At 42.0% G+C, this 10,526-nt stretch overlaps 1 non-coding gene across 1 annotated transcript; it reads left to right on the top strand.

Annotated features, from left to right (window-relative positions):
• Nucleotides 1–10,307: 10,307 nt before the first annotated feature.
• TRNAI-UAU (transfer RNA isoleucine (anticodon UAU)) lies at nt 10,308–10,380 on the top strand. Its single transcript has one exon. It is a non-coding gene; the product is annotated as a tRNA-Ile (tRNA).
• Nucleotides 10,381–10,526: the final 146 nt, after the last annotated feature.

Below are 10,526 nucleotides of genomic sequence, written 5' to 3'. Positions count from 1 at the left end.
TGCTTGAGTGAGGGGGCCTGGACTAGGTGATCTCCAGAGGTCCCTTCTAACCTCAACTGTTCTGTATTTCTGTGAAATAAGCTTGCAGAGAGAATGGGGTAAAACAATATTTAAGGACAGAGCTGCAGTTCTAGCAGTGCTGAGACAGTTGCCATGAAATACACAAGACTGTTGTGATGTTTCCCCCCTGCAAAGAGGTGAGATAGCACAGCAGAAGGTAGTAGTTTATGGTTTTCTTGGAATCTGAGGTACTGAGCATCTCAGCTGTTCTAGAGGAAAACTGAACTAATTTCTCCCAGCCCTCTTACCCCCACACCAATGCAGTCTGCCACAATATACTAACTCTGAGGTGTGTGCTTGTGTAACTTCAAGTGGGAAAGCAGATAGGAAAGACACTTGAAGAGGAAAAAGAATTAACAAGAACTCGAATAAATATGCTTCCTACCAACTTATGTCCTTTTGGAGACTGCACTCTGTGAGCACACAGATAATGGAGGGGCTTGTTTATCACCTTACTAGCTTTAGTTCAAACTGTGCAGGTTTTTCCCTCCTGTTTATCTTGTGGCTTCTAAATGCATCTGAAACTACTTAGAAAAATGTTAATTACTGTGCTGTCCCTTCCAGAATACTGATTTTCTGTAAAAGATTGCACAATCCAAATCCAATGCTGCAGATGTTTAGTAGATTGTCATTAGACAGCCCAGTTTTCTGTTCAGAGTAGCTTGCTTGTGCTTATGCAGAGCATCTCAGATACCCAAAGGAAGCTCAGGGAATGGCTGTGTTGCAGAATGGAGTTCATGATTATCAGCAAAGAGATACTTCAGGCATTTAAATTAGCCCAATTTGCCAGCTACTGACTGGAGCAGTAACTGCTAACTCCCTTGTGGATCAGCAAACTTCAGTTAAAGCTATCATCCTCCAGCAGAGCAGCTGGGTAGGTTATATGTGGATGGGTCTGCACTAATAGGTGGCCTTCTTTTTAGGCACAAATTAACTTTGCAGTAGCACAAGGCTTGTGTGTTCTCTGCTGTGCTTGATCGCTGTGTGTCCCGTAAACACCAGAAAAGCATCACATAGGACATGTTCTTGGTGTGTCATGAGTCTCTGCAGCATTCTGCTGGGAATCCCACATGCTGCTATGGAAAACCCAGGAGTGTGGTAACTATTTAGAATGAGAAGTCTAAGAACCTCTTCTGTTACAGGGAGTATTAGATAGACTAGATGTTGCTATGACTGCTGGCATTGAAGTAGGCTGCCCACTGCACTTAACTGACATAATAAAACCACACTGTTTTTAATGGCCACAGTACATTGGATTCCTATCTTATGTCTTCTCTGCATGATGTGTATTTAACAGCAAATTGCCAAATGCAAAACATGACTGATTTAGAAGGATTTATGCGAGAGTCAAGAGTTTTTATTTATGACATTGTGTTGTATGGGTAACCTTGTTAGATGCCTCCCAGCTAGCCATGAATCTAGCCTGTCTTTGTTTAAATTTGCAAGATTTGTTGCATAAAATTGTAAGTGGACAGGTACTGACAGGAGAGGGAGAAGAATGAAAGGGGATGGCATAGCCTTAAAAAAAAGGGGGGGGGGGGGGAAGCTGTTTATTTTGCTGCCCATGGAAGCTTATGATTTGTGAAACTGAATATGGGTACTGAAAACCCAGTTTTGTCTTGAAAAAATAGTTGGAAGAGTGACAGCAGCACTGGGGTGGCAGAATGATTTCTTGATTGAAGTTGGGCTCTTAAGAGCTAAGCTAGCTTCTCTTGGCTCATGTATGACCTTGCTGTAGATGTTAGACTTTGGCAATGTGTGGGCTGGAACAGAAACCAGCTTTGTCCCACAGCTTTATATGGATGTCCTGTAACTCAGATTGAATGTAGATATACTGCATTAGTCTTCCCAGGAGATCTTCTGCTGGAAGATCTTGTTGATTTGGGGGGATGCAGGGAAGCAGCTGTATCTGTGGTGGGCATCAGTTTGCAGGATCAGGGCATCTATGTAGCCTGTGCAGAGGAGGCATTAAGATGTGAGATATGTCAGAACATGGATCTAGGCTCTTTCGTTAGATGGAAGCACAGTTGGGCTTGATAAAATGGTGTTGATGGGATCCCCATGACAAACTTCCAGCAATTGCTAAGTGCAGAACAGTTTGTTTTTTATTAGCTTCTGTCTGAGGCTTGTTAAAGTTATTAGTAAAGTAGGCCAGAGATTAGCTTCCATAAACATGCTGGGAATATGTTGCAATTTGTTGCAGTGTATTATTGGGAATTAGTGGCAGATGTGACATTAGGAAGATCCACTGAGGGGGTTAAGAATGGAGACTGGCATCTAAAATGTAAGTGGCTGAGGCTGGACCACAGTAACCAGAAGACTTTATTGTGTTGTCTGAACAGAAAGATGTGCTCTGCCCATTATAAATATTCTACTTCAAAAAAAAAAAAAAAAAAAAAAAAAAGGCCAATTATAAGGCAGGATATTTCATTTGCTTAAATATCAGTGCTGTAAATCTCCAGGCAGACAGCTGGGGTCCTGAACCCATTAGAGCACATCAGGAAATGCAGGCCTTAGGCAGAGTTTTTGACGTGGTAGTGAATATGCAACACTGGCCCAGCCTTCAAAGGAAAGGAAAAGTTACATGGAAGGGACTGAGTCTTTCCTTCCATGATGAATGAGTGTAAAGGATACATGATGCTAGTCTAAAGAGGCCAAGTAGAAAACATACACAGTAAGTTTTAGTCAGGAGAAAGTCTAAAATAATAATAAAGATGAAGCAGATCAGCAGCTGTGCCATCTGGTCTGAGATCCCATTAAAATCTTTCCAGGGTCAGACTGCACAGCAAGTATCACATTTACTCACCTTCTCTACTCTATATTTTGCCTTTGAAATTTAATTTCGGGTGCTGTTATATACATGTCTCTAAAATGGTAGTGACTTCTGTTGTTCCTATTTGTTGTGCCACCGAGTATGAAGACTGCTCTTGACACAGGCAAAGAAATTAAAGGACAGGGTTTGCTAAAGACAAGCCTGTTTTGGAATCACCATGAATTTAGGGACAGGATGGATGCCTAAAATGAGCAAGGCAAAGGCCCAGTTCTGTCCTGCATTCTTAACACATCCCTGCAGCTCTACTGATGTCCTTGCAATGGTGCTGGTACCACAGTGAAAGACATGATCCAGCCTCTTATTCACGATTATTATTTTAGGGATCCCTTTAACTGAGGCTAAGAGTGAGGTATGGTGATGCCAGGCTATCAGACCTGGAAAATTTGAATTTTGAGTAAGTTAGGTAGCATCTTGAATGAATGGGAATGCCTTCCTGTAACTATGGCAGAAAGTCCTTGCTTGGGAAACTTGAGAAGAGCCTGTCCAAGCAGATTAGAAGGATTTGTGGTCTGTGTGCTGGAAGTGGTTACTGGAGATACTGGCATGAAAAGTCTCAAATGTTGCAGACTGGGGATCCCTGAAACAGGTGAATTCTGAACAAACACCTGTGGTTTTGTTGCTTCTAATCAATTAGGAAGAGAAAAGGAAAAGTCAACTTCCTATCCTATTCCGTTTAGCACCTGTCATAGCTGTTCGCAGAAGAAGCTGAACTCTGTCCTGCTCATCGGAGATGGCTGGCTATGTATGAGTGCATGTGCTAGGCGTAGTGTGTGCATACGTCTCCCGGGCCTGCTCTCCCCACTTTTTTGCTGTCGTGGCATCTGTAATATCTCCCCCTGCATTGTAAAGGTTTGAGAGCTGGCTGTTTTTCATCTTCTTTCTTTGTTAGTAGCCCGATCACTGTGTTCCTTGGACATTGGCTTCACTTGGGAAGGGCTGATGAAGGGCCTCTTTACAGTCATGAAATCAGATGCCACATTACTAAACTGTCCCTGATTTTTATACTAAGTTGGAAACACTTGTTTCCATTGCTCATCCAAAGCCAACAAGACTGCCAGTTAATGCTTTAGCTGAGTAGATTAGTAATGCTGTACGGTGTTGTTACTACTATTCCTTCCTAAACCATTTTGCTGACTTGCTGAAACAGGAATTACAGAACTTGTCAGTGAGGTGCAACTGCATCTCAGGTGGAATGTGACAGGTGTTTAATGGTGTGCAATAACACTATATCAGAGTCAAGGGGAAAGGGAAAAATGCATTGTGTATTGAAGAACAGAGGTATCGAACCTTTCCTGTGTCGTTCACAGTTGTGTCGCTGCAGTCTGTGAGAGCTCGCAACATGTGCTGCAGGTTTGCATCTTAGAGCCACCACTCTGAGCTGGCAAAGCTGATGGAAAAAGTCACCTCTGTGTGGGAAATGGAGCAAGGAAGAGGGCACTGAACAGCCACAAGCAGAGTAGGGAGGAGGTAGTAAACTGCGAACCATTTTCATTAGTCGCTTCTGTGACTGCATAGCAAAGGCGTAGAAAGGCTGAGGGAAAAAGGAGGAAAAAAGCTGTCAACTTCAGAACACCTGAAGAATCAATGAGAGGACCAACAGCGAGACATCACTGCTTAACACTGTCCTTCCTGCAGCTCTCTGCATATGTTCCTCTTGCCCAAAGTGGTGCTTTCCCTCCTTCCTGCTACTGCCACTCAAACCATCATCAGAAGGGAGTTCTCAATAAAAATGCACTCTTGGCCAATCCAAGTAGGAATGTGGCTGTCGTCTTCTACATTCGTCACTTACTGCTGTTGTAGCAGCCCTTTTCCATGCCTATTTAAGCTTAGAAGCAGAGACTGTCTCGTCTCATTTGAAATAGCTAATGTGCGGTGATTAATCAGCCACTTCTTGTGAGAAAACAGATTTGATTATAAAACCCACGCGTTCAAAACCACAGCCTCTGTTTCTCTTAATATGCCTTGTATAGCTTGGCTATGTTAGGTTGGTGTATTTGTGCTCTGGGTCAAACTTTTAACCTCAAGCTGTGACCAGTCTGGCAGAAGGATGCTCTGACAGAAGGAGAGAGTCAGTGTGTTGAAAGCAGAAGCTGGGGCTGTTGGTAGAAACCTGCATGTGGAGCTGCATGTACTTTTCTCTAGCTTTTTATTCAGGAGCTTTATAGCAGTGGTGTGATGTGATAATCTGCCTGCAGCGCTGAGGTGAGCTTAACCAGCAGGAATATCGTGCTGACAGCGCAGAAGACCTCTGACCCGTGGGAACACCTGCATGACGTAGGCCAGGCAGGGCTGCTGTGCATCACTCTCACTTACGGGCACAAGAACGATCCCAAGGCTGCCTGGGAAGACCCGCAGCATCTTAGAAAGCTAAGTAGTATCTCGCTATGGCTTTGGGAAAACCCTTGTGCTGTTTGGCTTCTCGCAGAAGGTTATAGAGCACAACTGAAGTGTAGGAGCAATATAATGAATTTCCTGCTTTGATGCATCCACAGAGGTGAACTGACAGATGAGTCAGGCTGTGAACAATGTGGTTTACTGATCCCAGTTCAGCCCAGCCCTGCCTGCTGGTTCTGTACTACAACATGTTGAATCCTGAATGCTATCTTGTCTGCATAAAGGTGCCTAATTGGATTTCCAATGACATTTAAATGTTGTGGCATTTCTGGAAAGCAGCAAGATACTGGAGGAAATCAAATCCTAGCCTCTTGCACATGCCTAAATCTTGGCTGGACTGAGACTGTTATGGCTACAGGCCTTTTGATGGATTTGAAGGTTATTTCACATCTAGTATTGACTCCTTTTCCTGCACACTTCTGAAGACACTAAAAATCTTTATTAGGATTTTATTTTCATTCTTGTGCACAGTTTTTAATGACACAATTGGATATTTCGCAAGCACTCAAATCTGAAACGATGGCTGTTTAAACATTTCACTTCCGTACCTGATGCCCTTCCACATCAGGGCAGGTCAGTAAACCTATCCACCTTCAAGCCAGAAATTACTGATAATCTTTCTTCTAACACTTTGGATAAGCTCCAGTTTTAGACTAGATAGATTAATAGGTATTTGTAAACTCAATGCCTTCATTCAAAGGCAGTATCTCTGCAAACGCTGACTGGAACACTTGCCAGATTCCCTTAAACCTCTGCAGATCTGCAGAATTTTGCTTCTAGCAGCTGTGTGGGAGTCTAGGATGGCAGTCCTGATTTGTAATGTGACTAGAAAGTGAAGTTTTCTGTTGAAGAGTAACTTTCTAACATTAATTGGTCCACCAAATAGGCTAATTCAGATTCCTGCTTCAGGACCAAATTTTTCTAATAGATGTGATATGGATAGCTGTTTCCCTCTTCCTGTTAAGGCTCTGCTGCCACATGTCAGTTATGCAGATCATTCTGCGAGCAGCAGAAGCAACGCAGCCCAATTTCCTCACAGCTGATCTCTTCACTGTTTAGGAAAGCATAAGTACCAGCTGGTTTTTATTGTACTTGGGACATCCGCTTTCTTAGGTGCTTTCTCTGCATCATGAGAGTCTCTGTCTTCCATTCATCTACTTGCTTACATTAAATTAATAGGAGCTGAGTATTTCTGAGATCTATACAGATCTATCAAACTTAGTTAAATTGTTTTACATATTCAAAAATTACTCGGCAGAAGATGAATGTGTAAATCCTCCTCTTCATACACATATACCTGTACACACTGACGACATAGGAAATTTGTTATAACCTGATTTGTATTGCCATAGTGAGTTAATCAGCTAAGAAAAATGTAGGACTGTCTGTAGTTCTACTTGGAAAAAGTACAGTGACTTAATGCATCATTGGAGCTACTGAACTAATAATACCCAGGTTCTTGCTAACTGTGGTTCAGCTACAACCTTGAGGAAACCCTCTTTCCAAATGTATGCAATCCAGATAAAAAAACATGTCTGCTGCTTTGCCAGTGACATATGGGGACAGACCTGAGTTAGCTTTTATACCTGCAAGTGAAGAACTATAATACAATTTTGCAGAGAGGACAAAGCTTGCTCAGGAAATGAGCAATTCCTGAGCGGTTATCCCATTCTGAGGCCAGTGCTCCCAATGTTATTGCTGGTACCTGACCAGCTTAATGTTAGCAGGCCTATGGGTCATGATACCCTCAGAGATTGCTTCTGTGTTTTTACAGCACTAACATTTCTGCCTACTTTAATACAGGAGACCTTGTCCTTGCTTGTGGATATTCCGTGAGTGGGTAAAAAGTAATCAGATACATTAGTGGCAGCATTTTTTTCTCCTCTCTTTACCTTTCTGCCTGCCTCTGTGGATGACTTGATACAAATAAGTACTTATTTGTATCAGCACAAACATCACCCTGATTTGCATAGTAACCAAACAACATTGTGCTCAGCTGGGAAATAGAAATACTTTCCTATGTGGAAAAAAACAATTATTCTGAGGTCTGTAAATCTTTGGTATTAGCCACACATTGGAATGATGGCCCTGCTAGAACAGGATACCTTCCTCCATCATGAATCTGTTTATTGTGAAGGGGATGAGATAAGGAGGAAGATTTCACGTTGAATCCATAAGAACAACCCAACATAATTATAACTGTTATATATCCACACATTGTGTAAAAGGAGACTTTTTTTGTTTGTTTGTTTTGCTTGTAGAAAAGGCTGCTTGCTGAATTTGCAAGTGTTACCTATCCAGTGAAGTCCCTCTGTGTTAGAGGACCAGGGATGCAGGCTGTGCCTGCATTGACAAGATTTTAATGAGCTTTCAGAGTTCTCCCAAAAGGCAGGTACCACACAGGGAAATCTTGGGCTCAGTCTGAAATGCTATAGTGAAATTAGCGTAGAGAGAGGAGAACCGGGCCACAGTGAGTACGGTAGCTCATGACAGTACGGAGAGGTGCTTTGGGCATCTGTGCTGCTAGAGTTGTCTAAATGCTGATGCGACTCCCCTGGGCTTATTGACAGGACAGTCTACCCAGATCTCCTAGTAGAGAGCAAGCAGACAAAACAACACTCAGTCTGAAGGAACCAGTCTCAGAGAGGCACACACTCACCGAGTGGGTTTGGAAAGCGTTGTTAATGGCGGCCTTCAGTAAACTCGAATGATTTGTGAATTTTAGGAAACTGAAAAACTTTTGAAGTGTGTTTGAAAACCTTCACCTTATGGGGCCAAATTGGAAGCCCTAACACAGAATAATAGAAAGTTACTGTGACTTCTGAGTTTATGGCTCAGAGACGGATGTAAACTAGTGAAGTCTTACCTCTGCTTTAAGTGCTGCTTGTTAATGCCAACATTTTGAGGTGTGGGTGCTTTTGGAAAGAAGTTAATTACTTTATGGGATTAGGGGCTACTTGTAAAGATTTGCAGGCTTCATATAGGTCAAGCTTTGCCTGAATGCCCCATAGTACTGTGCTTGTTGTTCTTGCCATGAGTCCAATCCTGTTTGCATTCGCAGATGGCTACCATTCTGGCCAGTCTGAGATGTATGGAACTGTTAGCAATGAGAATCTATTTCTGAATTCTGAAATTCAGAATGAGCTACCACTGACTGACAGCTCTGGCTTTGCCTCAACTCAGCAGTGACAGCAGGATATACCTGCTGGAGGAGAAAAATACATGACAGGAGATAAATGTAATGTGGTATCAACCCTTCTGGCCATCAAGCTGGCAAGTCAGATGTACACAACATCATTAGAAAAAAAAAAGCATAACTGTTTTTAGCTGATTAGATGTGTTGTATCAGGAATATTTCTGCTCCTGATTCCTGACAATGCTGTGCCTTTCAGGAGCTGTGAAAGTTGTAATTGTTAAACTTAACTGTGCGTTACTCTTACAATAACATCCAGCTGCTAAAATACAATTACTAGCAAGACTAAGTAATTATAGCATTCAAGCTGTAAATGGCATGCAGATTCTCATTGCTCAAGCTGTGTTACAAGTAGACACTGTGGGAAGCTTTTAACGTCCATAAGAAATTTTTTTGGACATGAAGGGAGAGGGAGATAAAAATGTTGCTTGTATTCTTGCCCCGAAAGAGAAATTGTGAATGCTTAAGATTTCTGCTATAGTCACCAAGTAGTCACCAAGTCAGCTTTTGCCATCTAAAACATTTGAATAACAGATAGGTATTGCACGCAAAAATGTTGAGGTCTTTAGGGTCCAATCATCTATTTAATTACAGTAGCAGAGAACCATTTTGCAGCATATTCACTCTGCTATGTATTATTCATTTTAGTCTTGCACTCTCCCTCCCATATAAGCCTAACAGCTTCAGAAGATAAGAACTGGTGAAGGTTTTCTGAGCATGTGACAGACTTAATTTGCTTTGTGTAACATGTCTATATTCAGCTATTTATTCCCAATGTACTGAAAAACGTCAAAGTATACTACCACAAACATTAGAACTCATCTTTAAGGTGGCAATAAAAGCAGAGACACGTCTAGCTGGAAAAAAATGTGCTGTTTTCTAAATCTAGGTCAAAGTCAGTCATTTGTAAAGTTTCCTGCGGAGTTTTGGTTTTAGAAGAAATTGATTGTTGAAGGGGAAAGAGAACTAGAAGGTAATACAGGGTAATTAACCATTCTACAGCAGGAGGGAATGGCTGGTATGCACACTATTTCCAGGACCCCCACTTAGGGCTGTCATCAAGTGCACGAAACCCATATTTCTGACTATGCTGGATGAGTACAGTATTTTAAAAAAGTCAATTCCTTTTTGTAAAAATACAGTTGCAACAGAAAAACAATTGCATATTGCTGAAACCGAGAGGACAAACCAAGAGGTTCACTCACAGTTCAAGTTCATGAGCCAAGCTTAGGGTGATCTGTTTCTTTGCTCAAGGAGTGAAGGACATCCCAAACAGCACCTTTACACACCAACTGAGCATAAACAAGTAGCTGTGTCTGTGCTAGATAAAACGCCAGCTGTAAATCACACATTTAAGGTTTGTGCTGCAGTGTTACTGTTACCTCTAGCTTATGTCCATCTATATTATCAGCCAGTGTGAGAATTGCATTTCTGGACTGAAGCATAGCCATAATCTTGTGTATTAACTTCAGGTTGCTGAACTTCATCAGAAGTCTATAACATGTTGGAATTGGGGCTTAAAAAAAGATTGGAGATAAGAAAAACACAAGCATTTGAATCTCTGAAGAAAGATACTTCCCCTTGAATCTGGATTCAAAGCCTAGTGACAAGCCCTGATACTACTAGAACAGAAGGCAAGAAGCATCTAGAGCAGCTGGTGTTGGTCTCTGTCTCTATCTCTGCCTGGGTGCATTATGGTAGATGTTACTAATAATGTTCACAGTGTGGACTAAAAATCTGCTTATTGCCCTTCCCCAAAAGGGTTTTACACTGATGTGACCCCTTCTGTTACATGGCAACACAGAAGCAGTAATTCAGTATTGTGGTGGTTTCATAGTGTAGTGGTTATCACATCTGCTTTATGCGCAGAAGGTCCTGGGTATGAGCCCCAGTGGAACTAGTGCCAGGAAGTCTTTGGAAGGTTAGACCAGATGATCTCCAGAGGTCCCATCCAACCTTACTGATTCTGTGATGGTCTTGATGTGTGAAGTCACCCTAAAAAGGAAAAACTGAGAAAACCAGAAAAAAAAACAAAAATACCCCAGG

The sequence above is a fragment of the Rhea pennata genome, chromosome 7 (assembly GCF_028389875.1).
Source record: "Rhea pennata isolate bPtePen1 chromosome 7, bPtePen1.pri, whole genome shotgun sequence".
Taxonomy (NCBI): domain Eukaryota; kingdom Metazoa; phylum Chordata; class Aves; order Rheiformes; family Rheidae; genus Rhea; species Rhea pennata.
The sequence above is the reverse complement of the archived record's forward strand: the minus strand, read 5'-3'. Positions and strand labels throughout refer to the sequence as shown.